The sequence below is a fragment of the Vulpes lagopus genome, chromosome 11, assembly GCF_018345385.1.
Source record: "Vulpes lagopus strain Blue_001 chromosome 11, ASM1834538v1, whole genome shotgun sequence".
NCBI lineage: Eukaryota > Metazoa > Chordata > Mammalia > Carnivora > Canidae > Vulpes > Vulpes lagopus.
This window is the reverse complement of record NC_054834.1, coordinates 85,964,400-85,986,649: the sequence shown is the minus strand read 5'-3', so window position 1 is coordinate 85,986,649 and position 22,250 is coordinate 85,964,400.

The window sequence follows — 22,250 nt, the reverse complement described above, 5'->3', positions numbered from 1 at the left end:
AAATTGTGACTAACAGAAATCTCCTTAAAAACAACAGTGACCCAGAGAAGATGATCTAATTTGGCATTACTGTCAATAAAGCATATATAATGTGAAAATCTTGATTATAACAGCAGTGTTTAATGATTCAATTGAAATTAAAGCAAGAAAATTATATAAAATACATATATGAGGGGGATCCCTGGGTGGCGCAGCGGTTTGGCGCCTGCCTTTGGCCCAGGGCGCGGTCCTGGAGACCCGGGATCGAATCCCACGTCGGGCTCCCGGTGCATGGAGCCTGCTTCTCCTCTGCCTGTGTCTCTGCCTCTCTCTCTCTCTCTCTCTGTATGACTATCATAAATAAATAATAATAATAAAAAAAATTTAAAAAAAATACATATATGATCATTTATGAATTATATATGTTTTTTTATATGTTTTTATTTTATTTCTTATTCAATATCACTGGCCTCCCAACAGCAGGCATGATAAAAATTAAATTCTGGGGCACTTGGATGGTGTAGTCATTTAAGCATCACACTTTTGGTTTTGGTTCAGGTGGTGATCTCAGGGTCGTGGGAATGAGCTCCATATCAGGTTTTGCACTGAACAAGGAGTCTGCTTAAATTTCTCTCTCCCTCACCCTCTGTCCCCCCACCGTGCACACGCTCTCTCTCACTAAAATCAATAAATCTTAAAAAAAAATTAAATTCAGTTGTTTTCGGTATTTTGCCAAATCTAAGTATAAAATGTCATAGCTTGACATAAACCTTAAACATTTTTGGTAATTATGAAGATGTATTTGTTAAGGTAGGAGAATAGACTATATTTTAGTTAACTGCTTGCTGGCTTGCTTTTTACTTCAAAAATAGTTTCATGTATGGTATGTGGCTCCCATTTGTGCTGCTGCCATGGGTCCTACAACTGTTGGGGGTAAGCCTGGGGTCATGGTTTGGGATTATGAGGTCAGGAATTAAATGTACATTCTCTTGGGGCTATTTTTTAAAAAATATTTTATTTATTTATTTGAGAGAGATCAAGAGCGAGAGATCATGGAGGGAAAGGAAGAGAGAGAAGCAGACTTGCTGCTGAGCAGGGAGCCTGATGTGGGGCTTGATCCCAGGACTCAGAGATCACAACCTGAGCCGAAGGCAGATGACTGAGTCACCCAGTTGCCCCCATTTCCTCAGTTTCCAAATGGAGTAATTCCAACACTATCCAGGGATGTAGTAAAAATTTGTGTTTGGAAAAGGGCCTTAATGAGCATTAACAAATGTTCTATAAAATTAGAGGGGAGAAAAAAAATCAAATTTACCATTTGATAACTCAACATAATTACTACCTTGCAACCCAGAGACTCTTATGAGTCACTTACGCTTGGTTATTGCATCTCTCATATGTATTGGAAAGGAGGGGCTGGAGTATATTGTGAGGACAAATAACCCCAATGAGTGGCTTCAAATAACCAAGGTTTATTTCTTGCTCACATAGGTGTATTTCCTTCTCCAGAACCCAGGTGACAGAGCTTCTGTCATTTGGAAGGTTGCTGACCTCCATGGCAAAGGGAAAGAACGCTTTGGGGGGTCTCACACTGGCCCAGAGTGTCACACATCACTTCTTCTATCACAATAGCTAGGAATGGTTACGTTGCCCCACCCACCAGGGGAGCCAGCAAATATAATCCCATCTCGGACCAGAAAGGGGTGAATCAGAAATATTTGGTGAGCATTACCAATGATGAGTGTGGCATTGCTATTTACATGAGGTGGTACTGCAAACCCTTAAAGTCAATCAAGCATTGACCAAGAAGGCTGGGTGGCTGACTTGGTGTGACTGGGGGTATCAGGCTATCTACCTTCATTCATCCTCCTCAACGTGTTCCGCTAAAGCCTCCCATTCCTTCATCAGAACTTAGGACTTGAGCCAATTCCAAATAATTTTGTACTCTCTTTTAAAATGCAAATAAACACTAAGTCTACTATAATTTCAATGTGTTCATCTGGTGGTTTTGGAGAGCTGGTTGCTGCAGGGCTCTTAAAAAGTTGATTTTGAAAGGCTAAAATTCCTGTCCATGATTGAAAAAGGATGGCTGAAGGTAAGTCATCTGTGTCACTATAGTGCCCAGAGTGAATCCTGACCCCTTGTGCTGGGATTTACATGCCTGAGCACCACGTATGGCCTTGCAGCCCTGGAATGGTCAGTTGTGGGACTCATTCTTGTCCGTTTGAGGAAATAGGTCCCAGGAATCCCAGTGTGGGGAATGCTTCCAACCCAAAATGACAAGGTGCATGCTGAACTGTGGTGCCTAATACAAATAGAATCCAACTTTTCTCTTCTGGTAGTTGTCCAGGAACTAAAATATCTTTTCTCTTAAACATTTAAAAATGCTTCTCATTATCTTTAAAAACATCTTAGAGAAATATATTCTAGGTTGCTTTCTAATTATGCAACAAAAATCACTCCTAGTTCTGGTATGTTGGTTAAAAGTCAAAACAGCTTGTATTTGAATACAGCTATACACATACAACATTCAAAAGCTGTTTTCGTCATGATAATTAGACATTAAATTGTGATTTATATTGTTAAATACTGATTTGGAGTTAACTAAGTAACAGTCTGGAAATTTACAAGTACTTTAGAATAGTATGCTATATTAAAGTATGCCCACAGTGTATCACGTTTTCTTTTTTTTCTCTCAAATTTAGTGGATTATTTTAATTTGCATCTTAAAATATTTTGAATAGGGAAGATGTATATGTAATACAAATAGCTAAAGTCACAAAAGTATTTTTTAGGGAAAAGTAAGTGTTCCTCCCACCTCTGTCTTCTAATCCTTGAATTCCTCCCTCCCTCAGCAATAACCACCACTGTCAGTTTTACTGAGTTTCCTTCCAGATATTCTATATTGCTATAAATTTTCAACTGGTATGTGTGTGGGGTTATTCATTTACTTTTACACTTTTTTACTTAACACAGTAGCTTAGAGATTGCTTCATACCACTCTATACATAGCTGCTTAATTCACTTAACTACCTAGTATTCTATTGTATTGATCTGTCGTAATTTATTTACCTGGTTTTCTTTATTTTTCTTTATTTTTTCCCCTGGTTTTCTTTAAATGCATGTTTATGTTGTTTCAGGTCTTTTGCTATATGTACAATCCTGGAAAGACATTCTTATACTTAAACATTTGTATATATGTGTGACTTTATGTAGGACATAATTCTAGAAGTGGAATTGCCAGATCAAAAGCAGGTTTTCTTAATAGAAATGTTGTTAACATGAATTAAATTTTAAACCGTGTGACAGCATAAAATTGAATTTTTTTTTTTTTTTTTACCAACCCTGGGCTAACAGTCAAATAAGACATGGTTCCAGATCTCAAGGGACTTAAATATTGGCAGCTATTGAGAAACTATGTATCTTGAAAACCATTCTCACATTATCTTTATAAAATTTGTTTAGCAACCATAAAATTGAATCTAAGAAATATTTAAATGCTCCTATGTGCATGCCTGGACTTTGAAAATTCCTTAACTGTGGAAAATGCTTATGTTTTTCCTTTAAGAGTAAATGCATTTTCAAGTAAATGTTCTTGTAAAAATTTCACCGGGAAGAATGATATCAAAGCTCTTAAAAATTCCATAAACAGTTGATAAAGTCAAACAGTGATGTGTTTCCTTAAGGGCCTCACTGAGAAGTTTTGACTATAAAATTACCTTCCAAGAAGGTACCCGGACTCTTTAGAAAACCTTGCATGATTAGGGATGATTAAAGAAACCATAAGCAACTTCCTGGGAAATAGTCAAAATCCATTTTCCTACAGAGGAAGGGTGTGGTTTCTCAGAGCAGCACAAGAAGGGTTAAACTATCATTCTTTCCTGATTATTTCATATCACTTGTATAAGATTGCTAAATGTCAAAAAGTGTTTATTTTTTTGCTAACAGTATAAAACTGAACATACTGTGAGACATAAGGTAGCAGGTGTCTTGGCTCTAAACTATCAAGTCTGTGGGCATTCTGTTATAACAGGTGCTCCAAAAAATTTGAACAGATTTTAACAAGAGCTGTATGGGCTTTTTAATTAGCCTGGTTATTCAGCATGTGTAAAAAGCATTAGGTATATGCTTAAAACATCATAGGGTCTGAAAAACAAATGCTTCACATAGTCACTCTCTTTCTGGCTCCTCTTAGCTTTCTGCTATTACATTTGACGTATGTGTTTCTTTTATCACAGAAATTCCCCCATTTGAAGCAGGAGGCCACCAAGAACGATCATCGATAACAGTGATAGAATAAGAGATCCAGAAAATTGTTCTGACTGTTACACAGATACTCGATACACTTTTAATAGAACTCAAGTTTGACACATATTAGAAAGCAGCCTAACCCTCCCCGGGAGAACCTCTTTTAAAAAATTTATATGCCTCACAAACGAACTATTTCCAGAGGACTTTTCACCAATCTCTATAATAGAAAGAGATGAGCTCTCACTTGGGATTCATGTTTAGGATTTTAGGAATAAGTAATGACAAAAATGAACTCAATTCTATCTATAATTTAGTTAGCTTTCTAGGTCATTCTGTTAATTTATATATTAATTTGAGACTACCTATGTCTTTTTTGGTTTTGAAGTGCTAATGTTACATTTAATCTTTGGGATCCAAGTTTGCAGCGTTAGTTCATTTATCGAACAAATATTTACTGAAAATCTATTATGTTGAGTGTGTGTGTGTGCGCGCGCGCGCGCGTGTGGGTGTGGCGTAGAAGAATGTAAAACAGAGTTCCTGTCCTTAAAGTACTTTATATATATTATAAAGGAGAAGGTGGTGGACACCTCAGTGATGTTGTAAACAAGCATCCTATGGGAGTTGAAAGAATGGGAAGATTTACATTTTGTGAAAGTGGGAAAAGTTTCATTGAAGCAGGTGGTGATCTTTGACCTCGGTGTTGCAGCTGGGTAGAATTTTGAAGTCATGATGAGACCTAGCATTTGAGGTAGGCTACACTCCAGGTACAAATGAAAGGTCATGGAGTCATCATTTATGATTATGGCATATTTTACTGCGACCAGTGTTTTGTCTTTTTAGATATACAGAGATAAGGTTTAGATTTGTTTTAAACTAAGCAAGTGAAAAGATGCCAATGATTGATTGCTTATTGTGTGCCAAGTCCAGTGCCAGAGCCTTACCCACTTTGCCTTAGTCGATGTTAGATGCCTTAGCTGACGAGCCAGCCCAGGAGAGGTAGCATTGCACCTGTTTTACACATGAGTCTAACTTAAAGAGCTTATACAAGACCGTGTGATAAGCAAGTGGTAGTGTCAGGATTTGACTCAAACCCTTCTAGTGCCTCGCTGCATGCATTTCTCCCACAGCACGCACCACATCCATCAGATTTAAAACTAGAAGGAAATTTGTGGATCATCCTTGGGGATATAGTTCATTTATTCTTGGTAGAGGCAGAAATTGGCTCTTGAGGGTTGTATTTGCCTTTTCTAGAGAAACAAAGCCTATTGGACGGATGGACGGATGGATGGATAAACAGATGTTATAAAAAGAGATGAAGAATAAGAACTGGCTCATACGGTTATGAAGGTCAAAAAGTGCTACAATCTGCTGTCTGTAAGCTGGAGAAACAGGGAAGTTAGTGATGTAATTCAGTCTGATTTTGAAGTTCTAAGAACTAGGAGGGCTGATGTATGAGGCAGGAGTAAGGATTATGTGGTCCTTAAACAGTTTTATTTACACTCTTCCCACACATCAACATTTAGTTTATTAAATTTGTTGACGATCAAGAAGGGATTTTTTCCCCTAACTTGTTGACATAAATGATTCTATTACAGTTAGTTTTTATATATGTGATACTTTCATATATACTGCCCATATGGATACAATGAAATGTGTTCTTCCCACAATCTGCCTTTTCCATTATCCAATGCTATTACTTTTTTGTGAATTCTCTAGGGTTTCTTTATATTTATAAAGCAAAAACAAAAAATATTTTTCTGTAACTATAAAGTGGCATCTTAACTACACTTCTGCATCTTTTCCTTCCTGAATAATTTATCTTAGAGATTGCTTTATATTGCTACGTAGACAGCTTTATACTTTTTTTCTTAGTAGCTGCATAATATTCCATTCCATTATATGGACGTACTTTTGTTTATTTAACTGTATTCTTTTTTCTTGAGTTTTAAAAACATACATATATATATATATATATAAAATCACATTTTAAAAACTTATTTATTTACTTGAGAGAGAGAGAGAGAGAGTGCACGAGCAGGGGAAGGAGCAGAGGGAGAGGGCAAGTAGACTCCATGCTGTATGGAGTCGCTTGATCTCATGTCCCTGAGACCATGACTGGAGCCAAAACCAAGACTCAGATACTTAACTGGGGCTTTTTTTAATTAAAATTTTTATTTTTAAGTAATCTCTACACCCAACATGGGGCTGGAACTCACAACCCTGAGATCAAGAGTCACACACTCCCCCAACTGAGCCAGCCAGGCACCTCATATAATCACACCTTCTTTATCCATTCACCATTGATGGGACTTAGGTTGTTTCTATAGCTTGGCTATTGTAAATAATGCTGCAGTGAACATGGCGGGGTGGGGGGGGGCTGTGCAGATATATTTTCAAGCCAGTGTTTTTGGTTTCTTCAAATAAATACCCAGAAGTGGAATTGCTAATCATATGGTAGTTGTATTTTTAATTTTTAAAAAAGATTTTACTTATTTATTCATGAGAGAGAGAGAGAGAGAGAGAGAGAAGCAGGCTCCATGCAGGGAGCCTGATGTGGGACTCGATCCCGGGTCTCCAGGATCACGCCCTGGGCCGAAGGCAGGCACTAAATCGCTGAGCCACCGAGGGATCCCCTATTTTTAATTTCTTGAGGAGTTTCCATACTGTTTTCCAGAGTGGCTACACCAGCTTACATTCCCACCAACAGTGCACAAGGGTTCCCTTTTCTCCACATCTTCACCAACATTTATTTCTTGTCTGTTTGATAATAGCCATTATAACAAGCCTGAGGTCATACCTGGTGGCTCAATCAGTGAAGTGTCCAACTTCCGATTTTGGCTCAGGTCATGATCTCAGGGTCATGGGATCAAGCCCTGCATGCGGCTCCCTGCTCAGTGCAGTCTACTTCTTCCTCTCCCTGTGCTCCTTCCCGTGTGCACTTTCTCTCTCAAAGAGATAAATAAATAAATAAAATCTTAAAGAAAATAAGCTTTTATATACATCCTGCTGCATGTGTGCAAGTATATCCGTAGGCTATACTCTCAGACATGAAATTTGTCAGGGCCTATTTGTTGATAGCTTTTGCTAGGTTCCCCTTTCTAGAAACAGTGCCCCAATTTATATTTATACCAGAAATGTTGTAAGAGTACCTGTCTCTTCACATCCTCGTCAAGAGTATGTTAACAAAGTTTTTAATTTTTGCTAATCTGAGAGGTGAGAATGGTATTTCAATGTAGCTTTAATTTTTGTTGCTTTGAGTGAAGTTGAGCTTCTTTACATGTGTTTAACTATTTTTAAAGAATGTGTAAATTGATTACATTCTTTGCCCTAGTGAGTTGCTGATTTTTCTTCTAGTTGATTTCCAGGAGTTCTTTATTTATTTTAAGAAGTCTCTCCTATGTGCATATAGATGTTTACTCCCATTTGGCACCCAGTGATTTTTATATTGAATAATTAAATATAAAATTGTACTTTAAAATTTTGTTAGCATTATGAATTAACATTATTGGAAAAGATTGCTTAACATAGCTTATCACACACCAATTCCTCATATTAAAAACCAAATAGGGATCCCTGGGTGGCGCAGCGGTTTGGCGCCTGCCTTTGGCCCAGGGCGCGATCCTGGAGACCCGGGATCGAATCCCACATCGGGCTCCCGGTGCATGGAGCCTGCTTCTCCCTCTGCTTATGTCTCTGCCTCTCTCTCTCTCTCTCTCTCTCTCTCTCTCTCTATCATAAAAAAAAAAAAAAAACAAATAATTGTAGCCCTTACCAAAAAAAAAAAAAAATCACACCTGTGACCAAACTCCAACATCCTATTTAGCAATAGCCGATTTGCTTTACCTGTTCAGAGTACCAGCTACTTGTGCTGGGGCAGAGGTAGCTTTGTCACTTATTTGGCAAATGCTCTGTAACAAATAAATGACAGATTTAGGAAAGTGCAATTTTCTAAGCCTGCTCTTTAGAACCAGCTTCCAAGGGACAGGAAACAGGAGAAGGTTATGTTCAGGGCTTCGCATAGTAGCTAGCATTTAGGGCTTGAAAACTTTTATTTGTTAAATAAAGAAAACTTAAATAGTAAAATAATAAAAACTCTATTATTTATTTGTTGTGTCTAAAACTCCTCACTGAAGTTACTGGGATAGCAAGGACTTCCATTCTTGGCTGGTATTCAGAGGGCTCAGCGGAAACCACAGGGGCTGGAGGAGGTTTCCCCGCCTGGCTCTATTACTTTGGACTTTATGAACTTGTCGTTTCTATAGGTCAAAAAAAGTTGGCTATCGACAATTCATACGGTTCGATCTGTGTCTGGGGGCCCAGGGGGGATAGAGAGCCTCTATTTAGCCCCGGCAGCAGCGAAGGCTTCAAGCTGGGGTCCTGCGCAGGCCGGGCTTGCAGGTACCTCGGGGCGCTCCTGCGGAAGCGGGGGCCGCAGTACCCCGCAGTGGCCACTAGAGGGGGCATTTCTCTCGGAAATGTGAAGGTGCCGGGCGGTTTCCAGCGCGAGGGACGCGGAGGCGGGCGGGGCCGCGCGGGCAGGGGCGCAGCCGGCCCCCGCCCCCCATCACCCAGCCCAGCCGCCTCCCCCGCGGGGGTCTGCGCAGCTGTTCGCCTCCCTCGCCCGAGCCCGAGGGGCCCTGACTACCGGGGGCTTGTCCTGGGCTCGGGGGGCCGCGGGCAAACGGGTGCAGAGCCAGGCGACCCCGTCCAGGCCCGGCCTCTCCAGCCACGTGCCCCGGGCCCGGGAAACACTGCGGCGGCCGCGGCACGTGACCCCACGTGACCCGAAGAAGTGGCCCAACTAGAGGGGCCCCCTTTTTGTTTTTAAGATTTTACTTATTTGTTCATGAGAAGCACAGAGAGAGAGAGACGCAGAGGGAGAAGCAGGCTCCATGCAGGAGCCCGACGCGGGACTCGATCCTGGGACCCGGGGTCACGCCCTGGGCTGAAGGCGGCGCTAACCGCTGGGCCACCCGGGCTGCCGACTGGAGGCATTCCTATTAGAAAACTAAGAAATGGGAAAAAGACAGCAACTCTGTACAACGAGCTATGCCTCTTCTTCCGACGCGGAGGGCCGGCCGGAGGGGCTGCTGGGCGCCGGGCTGGTTGCAGCTCGGGCCTCGCCTCCAGTCCCGGGGCAGTTGCAGCTCATGTCTCGCCTCCAACCCGGGGCCAGTTGCAGCTCATGTCTCGCCTCCAGTCCGGGGTGGTTGCAGCTCCGGCCTCGCCTCCAGCCCCGGGGCAGTTGCAGCTCATGTCTCGCCTCCAGCCCGGGGCCAGTTGCAGCTCATGTCTCGCCTCCAGTCCGGGGTGGTTGCAGCTCCGGCCTCGCCTCCAGCCCCGGGGCAGTTGCAGCTCATGTCTCGCCTCCAACCCGGGGCCAGTTGCAGCTCATGTCTCGCCTCCAGTCCGGGGTGGTTGCAGCTCTGGCCTCGCCTCCAGCCCCGGGCGGTTGCAGCTCATGTCTCGCCTCCAGTCCGGGGCCAGTTGCAGCTCATGTCTCGCCTCCAGCCCCGGGGCAGTTGCAGCTCATGTCTCGCCTCCAGTCCGGGGCAGTTGCAGCTCATGTCTCGCCTCCAGTCCGGGGCAGCTGCAGCTCATGTCTCGCCTCCAGTCCGGGGCAGCTGCAGCTCATGTCTCGCCTCCAGTCCGGGGCCAGTTGCAGCTCATGTCTCGCCTCCAGCCCCGGGGCGGTTGCAGCTCATGTCTCGCCTGCAGCCGGGGGCCGGGGACCCCGCGACGAGCTGCCAGACGGCGTAGGGGCCCCTTCCCGGGCTCCCGTCTCCCCAGATCTGCGCAAACACCCAGGCTAACTCCGAGGCTTTCCTTTGCCGGTTTGTGCGGACTCTCCCTCCTCCAGCTCGAAAACAAGCCATTGTGTGCTTTTCATTTGTTGTTCTGGGAAAGAACCGGGCTGTCCCCGCGGGTCCGCGCCTCGCGTGGTGCGGTGCGGTGCGGTGCGCAGGCCCAGGGCCGCGGCTCCGGGGCAGGGGTCTCGGGGCGTCGCAAGCCAATTACCACGTCTGTAATTTTCAAGAAGAAAAGAGAACAGGGGGGAAAAAAAAGGACCCAACACAAAGCCAAGAAATATAAGAAAGGGGATATTGGGCCAAGCCCTGGTAAAAGGCACATAATTCACTTCAAAAATAGTGGCCGGCTCGATTGCCCTGTTTCATTTCTAGAACAAAAAGACTTTGCAGGTAAGTTTGTGCCCATGGAGGTGGCGACTGCCCCGGGGCCGTTTGAGCTCTTTAGGGCCAGAAGTGAATGATATTCAGAGAGTGGGTCTTGAATATTTGTGTGTTCTACAAAACCATACGTGGAGGGAAAGGTGGTAACATATTGATTTGGCATCATAACAGCTCTAGACAGGTTTTGCAATATAATGAATTAAAGGGAATAGTTCTTGGGGTGCCTGGGTGGCTCAGCAGTTGAGCGTCTGCCTTGGGCCCAGGGCGTGACCCCGGGGGTCTGGAGATCGAGTCCAGCATCCACTCCCTGCATGGGGCCTGCTTCTCCCTCTTCCTGGGTCTCTGCCTCTGTGTGTCTCTCATGAATAAATAAGTACAGTTCTACTACATATAGCATATGAAGTACCTCACTGACAATAAATACGATAAATAGGGATTGGGATGTAGATGGAAGGAGATGGGCTCTGCTGGGGAAAAGCGGGTGCAAAGCGGCCGGTACACTCTTCCCCGCTCAGAGCCCTTGAAACAGGAGCTGTGGCCACCTCTCACCACAAGCCCCCTTCAATCCCTAGAGCAAAGCAGGGGGGAGCCCGATAAGTATTGGAAGAAGTGGAAAGGGGAAATGTGTATTAGGGCACAGAGGCTCTGGGGAGACAAAGACACCCTTGGAATGGTCCAGAGGCTTCGATTTTAATCCTGTTTGCGGAGGTCACTCTGACCACATCTGTGGATGATGCTGTTCAATCAGCGAAGGGAAGAAGCCGTGTTCCTGGGTTAGGGGCCCACCTGGGGCCAGAGTACCTGTGAGGTGGAGCCCAGGTGGTTTGCATCAGCGGCTGATTTCCATCACTGCCACGCGGCCCTCACCTGCGGCCAGCACCGGGGGACCGCCTGGGAGGCTGTGAGCGTTCAGAGGGAAAGAGAACATCTGGGCTGCTATTTGTTTTTCTTATCTTGCTCTTAGGTTTCAGAGTGACCCTTTGTTCCAGTTCCCTTGAAATGGAAACAAATTGGAGTTCAGGGCATTTCTCTGTAGTGACTTGTATTTCACAGGAATGTGGGCTTTCTAACAAGGAACTCAAGATTTTTAGAAATTCTAGACCTCCTTGATGAGGATAAGCCACCTGTGACATTATATGCATTTTCCAAAGGCCTGGGAGAAGAGGGGAGGTGGGCGTGTTTTTCCAGATCGTATAACGCATTGTTGGATCACCATAAAACTCCAATTCTTATTAATTTTCTAGATGGGAGGTGGGGTGTGGGAGGCAGCTTAGACTGTTTGGCATCTTGTTCGTATATTTTGTGGGGGAGGTGCTGATTCTCTTGGATGCTTATGAAGAAAACAGAGGCACTGGCTAGAAATGCCATACGGGACCTAGATGATTTTCAATGCATTTTTCAAAGTCTCTAAGTGGATTCCAAGTGAGTCCAAAAGTGGAAAAGTGAGTCGTGCTCTACAGTAGAGCTATCCTTAGTGGAACTCTCGTAACCACTAGATCTTTATCTTGAGGGTCAGGCCAGTGGATGCTCCCCCCATGGATCTGCACCACTGAGCCTGGGCTCGTCCTTTAGGGCCTGGTCCTAAAATGAGGACATGCCGCTGTGTTACTGCATCACAGGCACACACGCGTGTTGAGGGCTGCTGCAGAGGCCTCTCATACGTTCGAGAAGGCTCTACTTTTTGTATCTTTTCCAAACATTCCCCATATTTATCCTGCCAATTGCTTTGCTTCAATAAGCCAGTTTTTAAGAGTCTTTCCACCATGTATTTACTAAAGAAAGACTTTACTCTTCCAGGCTGATGTGAAATTCCTCCCCCAGGAAGAGGAGAGACTATGGAAAATTTGATTACTCCTTAAATTTCTAAGGATGGTAAGAGTCTGTTTCCGTGAAGATACAGTTCTTCTTTGGAGGCTTTAGTAAGGCTAGAAGATTGTTCTCCTTACCAAGGGGAACTGGAGACTCATGGGGGCATGAGGGTATTTTCCAATGTCATAGAGACTAGACCTTGAATACAAAGACGGTCGAACCCTCTCGAAAGTTCTAGGAGGAATCTGAGCTAATGAAGCTTCCAGTTCACTTTCTCCAGTGAAAATCTGGAATACAAACAGGACCTTGTCAGTCTGGAGCTCTCTGCCTGGTGGCCAGCGTCTAAGCTCTGGCCTCTGTTCTGCAGTCGGCCACGTGAACCCATGTCTTGCTTGGCCTGACTAATCCTAGAACAACTGCGTGTCCCAAACTGTGTCCTAAAACACGTATCTATTTCCTTTGTAAGAGTACAAATGCACATCGCTCGATGTTAGCAAAGATAATACTTGAAAATAGAAACCTAAAGCCTGATGGGCTAGAAAGTAGTCCCTGTTCTAGATGGGAGCAATCAGCTTACCCGATCACTTGAGAATTCAAGGCGCATACCAGTTGCCTAATGCCAGAGGCTGGGTTGGCAGGTGGAGTCCATACGGGTCACAGTTCAATGTTGACACCGCTCAGAGAGTGCAAGGGTCCTAACAGTGTCAGGGGACATTGCTAGGCATTAGGGCTTTATCTGGAGCCTGCGGTAGCAGCTGTCCTTTATTCCTGCCCCTGCCCCCTCTTCTCTGACCCATCCTGAAGGCCTAATAGGGTCACTAGGACAAGTGTGTTTCCCTGGGAGAAGGCATCTCCTGCAGCCAACATTTCTTGGTGTCTGTGTCTAAATAGGTGTCAAGCCTGCTCTCACCTGGGTCGGGCTTGTGCGGAGTCTGATGCCTCTCAGGAGAATGCATACCCCAACCCCTTCCTGAGAGAGCAGCTACCACTCATTAAACCCTGACTCGGATCCAGGCCTTCCTAGGTATTTCATATAGGATGCCTTATTATCTTCGATCCTGCAATGTTCCATGAATACGTTTATCATCACCATTTTACTGCTGAGGAAATTGAAGCTCCGTGAGGTAAAACAACTCACCCGGAATCACCTAGGCAAGAAGTGGAGCTTGGTTTGAACCCAAGTGTGTTGGCTTCCAAACACCTGTAACTACTCTGTATAACAGGTCGAGAAATGCCTGCAATGAGATCTACATTAGGTAGGATTTTTACACCAAAAAGGGTTTTTTTCCCCCATACACACATACATTAAACACAAAATTTTCCTAAATAGTGAAATCTATTGGTATATTTCAAGCACTTTCACTTTGAAAAGATGGAGGCCACACTACAGGAAGGTGCCCTAGTGCATAAAGCCAGCGGCTACAGCCTGCAACTTTTGTGTCTGTTTTCTTAGCAATGCTCAAGAATATTTTTTCTTCACTTAATTATTTCCCGTCCTTTTATTTGAATTGCTTTATTCTTCATTTCCTCACACTACCATTTTAGAACAATTACTTTTTTTTTTTTTTTTTTAGGCAATCAAAATGAGAACTTATTGCCAGATGACCTACTTCACAAGAAAGTCAGTAAGTTTTCTCAGGCCTATGGAATATTACATAGGCTAAGACCTGGGACTTCCACGAAGAAATGGGGACTATTAAACAATAGAACAAATAAAAAAAATAGTCTTTAAAATTTTTTTTAAAAACATTTATTTATTTATTTATTTATTTATTTATTTATTTATTTGTAACACACAGAGAGAGAGAGAGAGACAGAGACCCAGGCAGAGGGAGAAGCAGGCTCCATGCAGGGAGCCCAACGTGGGACTCGATCCCGGGACCCCAGGATCACGCCCTGGGCCGAAGGCAGGCGCTAAACTGCTGAGCCACCCAGGGATCCCCTAAAAAAATTATTTTTAAGTAATCTCTACACCCAACGCAACATGGGGCTTGAACTCACAACCCCAAGGTCCAGATGCAGGCTCCACTAATTGAGCCAGCCAAGAGCCCCAGGAAAATGAACAATCTTTTAAAAAACTTAACCTGCTCTAAAAATTCTTTTTAAGGCCACCATAGTAACGGTGTGTTCTCTCACACTACCATCTTAATTAAGTTTTTCAAAGGTGATAATACCGTTTCATAAGTTCTCGGGAATACACTGTTTTCACCACTATCCTATTTTGTTCTAGAAACAGAGAGATCACACAACCAATTTGAGATTCAAGAAGAGACTTTGAAATAGTAGCAGATGAAAGCAACAGCTCCGAACTAACACCCCACAGACCCCTCCCCTTCCACTGCGCAGCGGCCGTTTTTGCTGGTGGCCTTGCTGGCAGGAGCCAGCGCTGCCCCCTCCCCACCCCGCCAGTCTACTGTGGACCCTAATCCCATTAACGATCCATTTGTTTCTTTTCCTCTTGCTTCCACAAGAGGAAATACATTATTCATTGATAACCTTTCTCCTCCTTTTGTGTTTTATCAATAGTGTAGACCGAGTTTCCTGTTGTCTCCCAGACTGTGATAGTGGCTCTTTTGGTGGCTCTGATGTGAAATTACTCCACTGTCATCAGATATTAACAGGGCTCAAGTCTACATCTGGGTAGAAGCTCTAGGATTCTCTCAGAACTCCAGCTGTCATTCTTAATGGTTCTCAACTGACCCACTTATGCAGAAAGCTGGCGAACGTCTGTTCTGTTCACTTGGGAACATGCCACTTGCCTCTTGTTTACCTAACAACCATCCTACCAGGTACTACGATCTCCTTCGAAATCGCAGGGGCTGCGAGCTGTGAGCGCATCTTTTCTCCATACTACCTTTGATCATCAGCACCAACAAAATAAAGCTGGATCCTAGGAGCTACAACGGTGTCTTTAATTGGCTGGGCTTATTCTACTGTATTCCAGACCGGGGTCCTTGGGGGATAGAACTCAGCATCTTTTTTTTTTTTTTTTTTGTGCCAGTGAAACCCTGTGTAAAACAGTTGCTCCGTCCTCTGCAGAGTCACATGTGGTTTCTTACATTTAACTGAGCAAAAATTGAAAGCCATAGTTCCAGCGCTCAATAGCCAAAGGGTGCCTAAGTGACTACTGTGTTGGACAGCACAGTAGGCATTTCCATCACCTCCGAGAGTTCTAGGCCACAGCACTGGTTTAGTAATAATAAGAGCTAACGTTTCTGGGTACGTGTTATGTGCCAGGCAGTGTTCTCAGCACCTTACAGGTATCAGTTCTTTTCTTCCTCCCCACAAACGTGTGAGTCAGGTCCTATTATCTGTTCCGTTTATAGAGGAGCAAACCCAGGCACAGAGGGATTATTTATATCATAGAGCCACCTGCATCCACGGCTAATATGAGGAACGGACAAGGTGCACACAGGCCGTCTGGCTCCATAGCCCTGATACCTTCACGCTGGACTGCTTCTCAAGGTGCATGAGGGACAGACAGCCCCAGATCATCCTCGACCTGAATATATGCTCTGATTTAAAAAGAACGAAAGACTGTGAATCTAGTAATCATCCCTCCCCTGTCCTTCCCAGTCCCTGCTCTTGGGGGGTGGTTCACCTTCATGGCACAGGAAGGGACGGGGCACAACACCTGGCTCCCTCGGTCTCTTTCCTTACTGCCTTCCTTGGCTCTGTTTCTTCACCAATTTCTGTCTCCTTCCTTTGTCTCCTCCTGGAAAAGGCAAATTCCTTGGCTTGCGGTGCTCACTTTCATCCTTTCCTGCCTCATGCAGAACCAAGCTGTCATTATTTACCTTCTCTCTTTCTCATCAGCTTCTGTTTCTCCCTCCTGTAAGATTCTTTGTCTTTGAAGAAAACATACGCAGGCCTTCTCTTCCCTCGCTCTATTAAACCTGCCAGTCTAACGCCTTGTCCTGTAGGACTCAATGGGCAGCCCCTGCCCAGGCCCCTTGGTGCCATCACCTTTCTCTGCCCCAGACGAGCCTAACGCCCCTCTTTGGTGTCCCCACCGCCTTCTGCCTTCCTTAATTGCACTACTTACCACACCATGTTGAGGGATGCATTTAAATTTCTATTTTATCCAATTGCTTCCTGTTTGAGCGTTAAGGATCACGTTCTAATGGTCTCTAGAGCTCACCGACTAGCACAAGGGCACAATGTAGGCACTAGATAAACATTGATTGGAATGTAAGCATTTATACTAAAAAGGAAAAAAAAAAAACCTAAACACCTAAACATGTCAACTTTCTTTTCTTTTTTTTTAAAAAAAAATTTTTTTTTTTTTTTTTTTTATTTATGATAGGCACACAGTGAGAGAGAGAGAGGCAGAGACACAGGCAGAGGGAGAAGCAGGCTCCACGCACCCAGAGCCCGATGTGGGACTCGATCCTGGGTCTCCAGGATCACGCCCTGGGCCAAAGGCAGGCGCTAAACCGCTGCACCACCCAGGGATCCCAACATGTCAACTTTCTTTTGATTTTATTTTTCCCTCTGATATTGGCTTCTGATATTTTATCTTCAAACTTCTTGAAAAATTTATCTACCATCTTTTATTTGTTGCCACTTGGTCTCTTGTGATTTGGCCTCTCTGTCTGTTGAAGAAAAGACATCCTAAACACAAATGCAATGTCCGTGCCTTGATGATACATTTTTGAAATTTTCAGTGTTCGATAATGATGACCTGTCCATGAAATCCTCCTCTACCTTGAATTCTTTTCTCTTTAGCATTTGAACTCAGTCCTTTTTTGGTGGAATCGTTTCTTTTTGATCTTGTCCTTCTCGGCTAGCTTCTACTTTTCTGCCATTCATTAATTATGGGTCTCCTTTAAGCTTTAGGATATTTTCTCTCTCCCTTTGAGGTGTTATAAATTTCTATGACTTCAATTATATTCAAATGATTCTTGCATTTATATTCCAATCATGTCATTTCTTGGCATCTTTGCCTTATGACCTGCCAGTTCTTGAAATGTAATACTTGTAAACTAAGTTAATCATTTTTGCTGTTAAACTTGTTCCTCCTCCTGATTTTTCCAATTCTTCCAATGGCATTGCCACTTAGCATGACCATTTCAGTCTCCGACTCTTATGTGCCTCTTGTATCTCCAAACCCATGTTCCCAATAAGTCATTATATCCTATTGAGTTTTCCTTTGAAATTGCTCTCACTTCTGTTCCTTTCACAGGGCTGCCTTCCTAATTAAGACCCTTATTTAGCTCTTGGCTGTACTATTGCAAATATCTCTGAGCATCTCGCCTCCCCCTCCTCTTACCGCATCCTTCACACCACTGCCAGAGTAATCTTCCCAAACAACGCTGATTATGTCTGATTATGTCTTTTCCTTATTCAAAATATCTGTAATGACAGCTCCATGCCTATTTAATAAAGTCCATATCATTTGCTTGACAGGCAAGGACCACATATAACAGTTTTTCTTTTCATTTTTCTCTCCTCTTGTTTTGCCTCCTGCATAAACCCTGAATCTTGTTGTTCCCCAATACATTTCAGAGTTCTTTACTTCCACGCTGTTGTATATTTTCTCCCTTGCCCCCGTGTGCTCTACCCCTTCTCCAGCTCCTGTTCTACTGAGTGAAGTATTTTCAATGCCCTGTCCCAGTGCCATCTGCTCCATGGAGTCTTCCTTGCTGACTTCAGCCAGGAATGGTCTCTTGCACAAATAACTCTTCCACAGCATCTTATTTGACTGACATGCTTGTCATCTGATCATGTGTCTTCTAAGACGTGGTAGTTCCCTGAGCATGAAGGCATGCTTCATTCATCTTCAACATTCCTCAAAATATTTCACTAAGGGCAGATGCTGAATTGATATTTGTTGATGATGGCAAGTACCCAGCTTTCCTTGCTGTACTCCTTTTGGCCAATGTATAGCATTAGCATCTGCACTGAGAGAACTTCCGCTGGAATAAATCAAGGAGAAATGGAAAACTATCACCTAAATAATGGCAGAAGCTCATTGGAATGTCTGTCATTGAATTCCTCTTAAATTCATTATGGGTGGTAACAGAGAATAAACAGTAAATGAAGACTTGAGGAGAGGAGAGTTAAATATTGATCTTGACCTTTCTGTAATACCCATGTATCCTTTCCATTCCATAGTTTCTTCTTTAATGGGATCAGCATCACTGTGCTACCTCAGAGGAACCCTGGTAACAACAGCAAATTACCCTGACACTTTAAAGGGTGAAGGTTATGTGGCCATCACTCAAACCCGTTGTGCAGTCTTTCCTCTGAAACTTTATGACTCCTCTTGGATAATACCCCACTAACTAATGTACACCTATTGCATTTGAACGGTGGCTCCAAAAACATATGTCCACATCCTAATCCCTGAAATATATGAATATTACATATATGACAGAAATACCACCTTATATGGCAAAAAATGTGATTAAGAATTTTGAGAGAAGGGCAGCCCGGATGGCTCAGTGGTTTAGTGCCATCTTCAGCCCAGGGCCTGATCCTGGAGACCTGGGATCGAGTTCCATGTCAGGCTCCTTGCATGGAACCTCCCCCCCTCTCTCTGTCTCTGTGTGTCTCTCATGAATAAATAAATAAAATCTTTGGAAAAAAAAAAAGGATTTTGAGAGGAGAGCTTAGCCTGGGTTATCCTGGTAGGTCCTAAATTCAATCACATATATCCTCATAAGATAAACACACAGAGAAGACATTCAGAGAGGAAGAAAATGTGAACTTGTAGGCAGAAATTGGAGTGATGTGGCTATAAGCCAAGGAAACTAAGGATTGCCAGAGGCAGTCAGAAGCTAGGGAAGAGGCATGGAAAGAATCCTACTCCAACGCCCAATCCAAGAAGGAGTGTGGGCCAGTGCCTTGACTTTGGATTTCTGGTCTCCAGAAATATGAGACAATAAATTTCTGTTTTAAGCCACCACATTTGTGGTCATTTCTATGGCAGCTGTAGAAAGCTAATAGCCCTATCCCGTCCTATTCTTATTCTGATGTTTAATATTTGCTTCCATGTTTTGGCTTTCTCATGAGCTATTGAGGAGTTGTTAACCACCACTGTGCTTGAAACTTTTTCATTCAACAGTTATTTATGGAAACTCTACTATGTGTCAGGTACTGTTTTCAGTCCCAAGGCTACCAAAATTATTAAGATTCCATTCCTGCCCTCAGGAAGACCATAGTCTTTAGGGAGGTTAGGAAATCTAAGTGAAAAGGGGTAAGGAAGACTTCCTGGAGGTGGCGCCATATAAACCAAATCCTGAAGTTTGAATTGGGGTTAACTAGGCTGTTTGAAGAGATAAAACAACTTTAGGCAAAGGGGACAGCATGGACAAGGTCACAAAGGCCAGACTTTGTGATATATGTTCATGTGTGAGAATCTACAGAGCTGTTGGAGATGCTGGGCTCAGGGAGTAGTGGGTACCAAAGCTGGAAAGTTAGGGAAGAATCAGATCAAAGAACACTTCATATGCTAAAATGTAGGGAAAAACAGTTTCAATCCCTTAACTAACCCCACACAATGGGTAGGAGATTTTAACCACTAGATCAGTAGGTGTTCCCTGAATGACTTGGTGTTAAAATGGACACAACTTATAATAAAAGCTATTAACATTTTTTTTAAAAAAGCAAAAAAAAAAAAGTTATTGGCGTTACTGTGAAAAAAATAATGTTTTCTTACCAAATAGATGTGTGAACCTGTTGTCATCTGTGAGCCTATGATGATGCTATATGTGAGGTAAATAAAATTTACAGACACGTGTTTTTAAACACAGGACAGTATAATAGATATTTTACAACTTGCTACCTTTCAGATTGCCTTTATGAGGTCTACAGAGCAAGTCTGTTCAATGTATGTGTACTAATTAAAAACCTCTGAGAATCAAGACAAAACCTTCCAATTCTTTTTATTATGAAAAGTGAGAACTTATTTTTGAGAGGAAAGGAGGTGTCATTGCTTCTCTGGTCTATCTTACTGCCATGAGAGTTGGAGAGGTTGGTTAGGCAATGAGACACAATACTGCTCTCACTCAGGGAGAGGAACAGCCTCCACATGGTCTGATTATGGCTTTCATGCTGTTAGCACTGGGTTCCCTGGGATCAGGATCAGGTGAGAACTCTGTCTCCACAAGGAACCTCCAGCTGAGAGACATAAATGAAATTAAGTGCTTCTTGTCACTGGATCGAATCTGCTAGGATGCTGCATATCTGATCTGTGATACAAGGTGAAATCAACTCTGTTGCAAAAAAATATTTTCTAATTGTGTCCTTTTAGCAGATTAGAGAATGCCCTACACGTAAAAATCTCCAAGTGGGCATGTTAAAGTGAAGTGAGCAAGTCTCTAGGAAATGTTTACTGTGCATCCATTGTTTCGTGCCTTGCCAGACATAAAGGAGGTACATGATTTCAGCTTATGAAAGACTCAAGAGTTTGATTGGGAAACAAAAAGAGAAGACGCTTGACAAAAATATGTAATTATATGAAGCCTAGTGTGGCACTTGGAAGTCCTTAAGTGGAAAGTCCTGTTGGGCAACCAGATTAAAAGGTGAAAGAGGTGGGGTGTGGGTCTGACTCAGCCTTGAAGGACTGGATCTGAGTTGGTGTGACAGGAGAACAGCTTGCATGGAGACACAGTGTGGGATTAATAACAAGTGAGCATGTTTATGGGCCTGAAAGGACACCAGGTTGACTGGAGCAGTGGATCACGGTTCAGAGCAATGAGATGTTTGGGGTGTATAAATTGGATCCAGTTTGCTAAAGATCTTAAATTAGCTTCCTATTGTTACCATAACTTTAGCAGTTTAAGCAACACAGTTATCTTACGGTTCTGTAGGTCAGAAATCCAGTGGGCTCAAGTGGTTTCTCTGCTTGAAGTTCATGTGGCCAAAGTGAAGGCGCTGGTCCACTGCACCCTGGGGGTAGAGTCCATTTCTGGGCCTCTGCAGGTTGTGGCAGAATGGACTTCTGTGTGGTTATAGGACTGAGGTCCTTGTCTCCTTGCTGGCTGTCAGAGGGAGGTGGCCCTTGCTTATGGCCCCTTCCTCCATCTTCAAAGCCAACAATGGCAGCTTGACTCTTTCTTCCACCTTGAATCACTCCTGTGCTTCCCCCTTCTGCCTCTTTCTCATTCCTCTGCTTCTCTCTTTTACTTTCAAGTACCCATGTGATTACATTGGGCCCACCTGAAGAATCTTCCAGACTCTCTGTTTTAAGATCTGCAATCCTAAATCTATATGCAAAGTCCCTTGTGCCATGTGAAGTCACATATGGCGGTTGTAGGGATTAAGTGCCAAAACTGGGGGTTCGAATGGGATCCAAAAGATAATTGAGGAGCACTGTAGGTCCTTGAACAGGGCAAAGGTCTGTGGTGACACAGGGAAAACTGATAGGACTTCACCCTGCGATCAAGAGTCACAGGCTCTACTGACTGAGCCAGCCAGGTGCTCCTAAGAATTTTATTTTATTATTTTTAAAAGAGATTTTATTTATTTGAGAGACTGTGTGTGCATGGGTACATGAGCAGCGGGGAGGGGCAGAGGGAGAGGGAGAAGCAGACCCCCCACTGAGCAGGGAGCCCAATATGCGATTTGAATCTGGGATTGGCACCTGAGCTGAAGGCAGATGCTTAAGCGACTGAGCCGCCCAGGTGCCCCAAGGTTTTTTTTTTAAAAGTAATCTCTACACACAGTGTGGGGCTTGAACTTATGACCCTGAGATGACAGCACTGCTTCAAACCAGTTTTATTTAACTATTCATGCAACATTGATTCAGAGGAGAGGCTGAGCAGGTCATAGGAATGGGAGGGATATATGTGAGGTAAATAAAATTTACAGACACGTGTTTTTAAACACGGGACACTGGTAGCTGTTTGGGGCCTTAGTTGGGCTCAGGCAATTCTGCTTTGACCCAAACTGTGAACTCTACTCAGTAGAAGAAAAGAAAAGCTAAACTGTACTCACCCTTCTTAGAAGGTAGTTCATCTAACACCTCCGTGTGGCCAGGCTCATTCCTTCCCAGCTCGGTGTGGTTCAACAAAG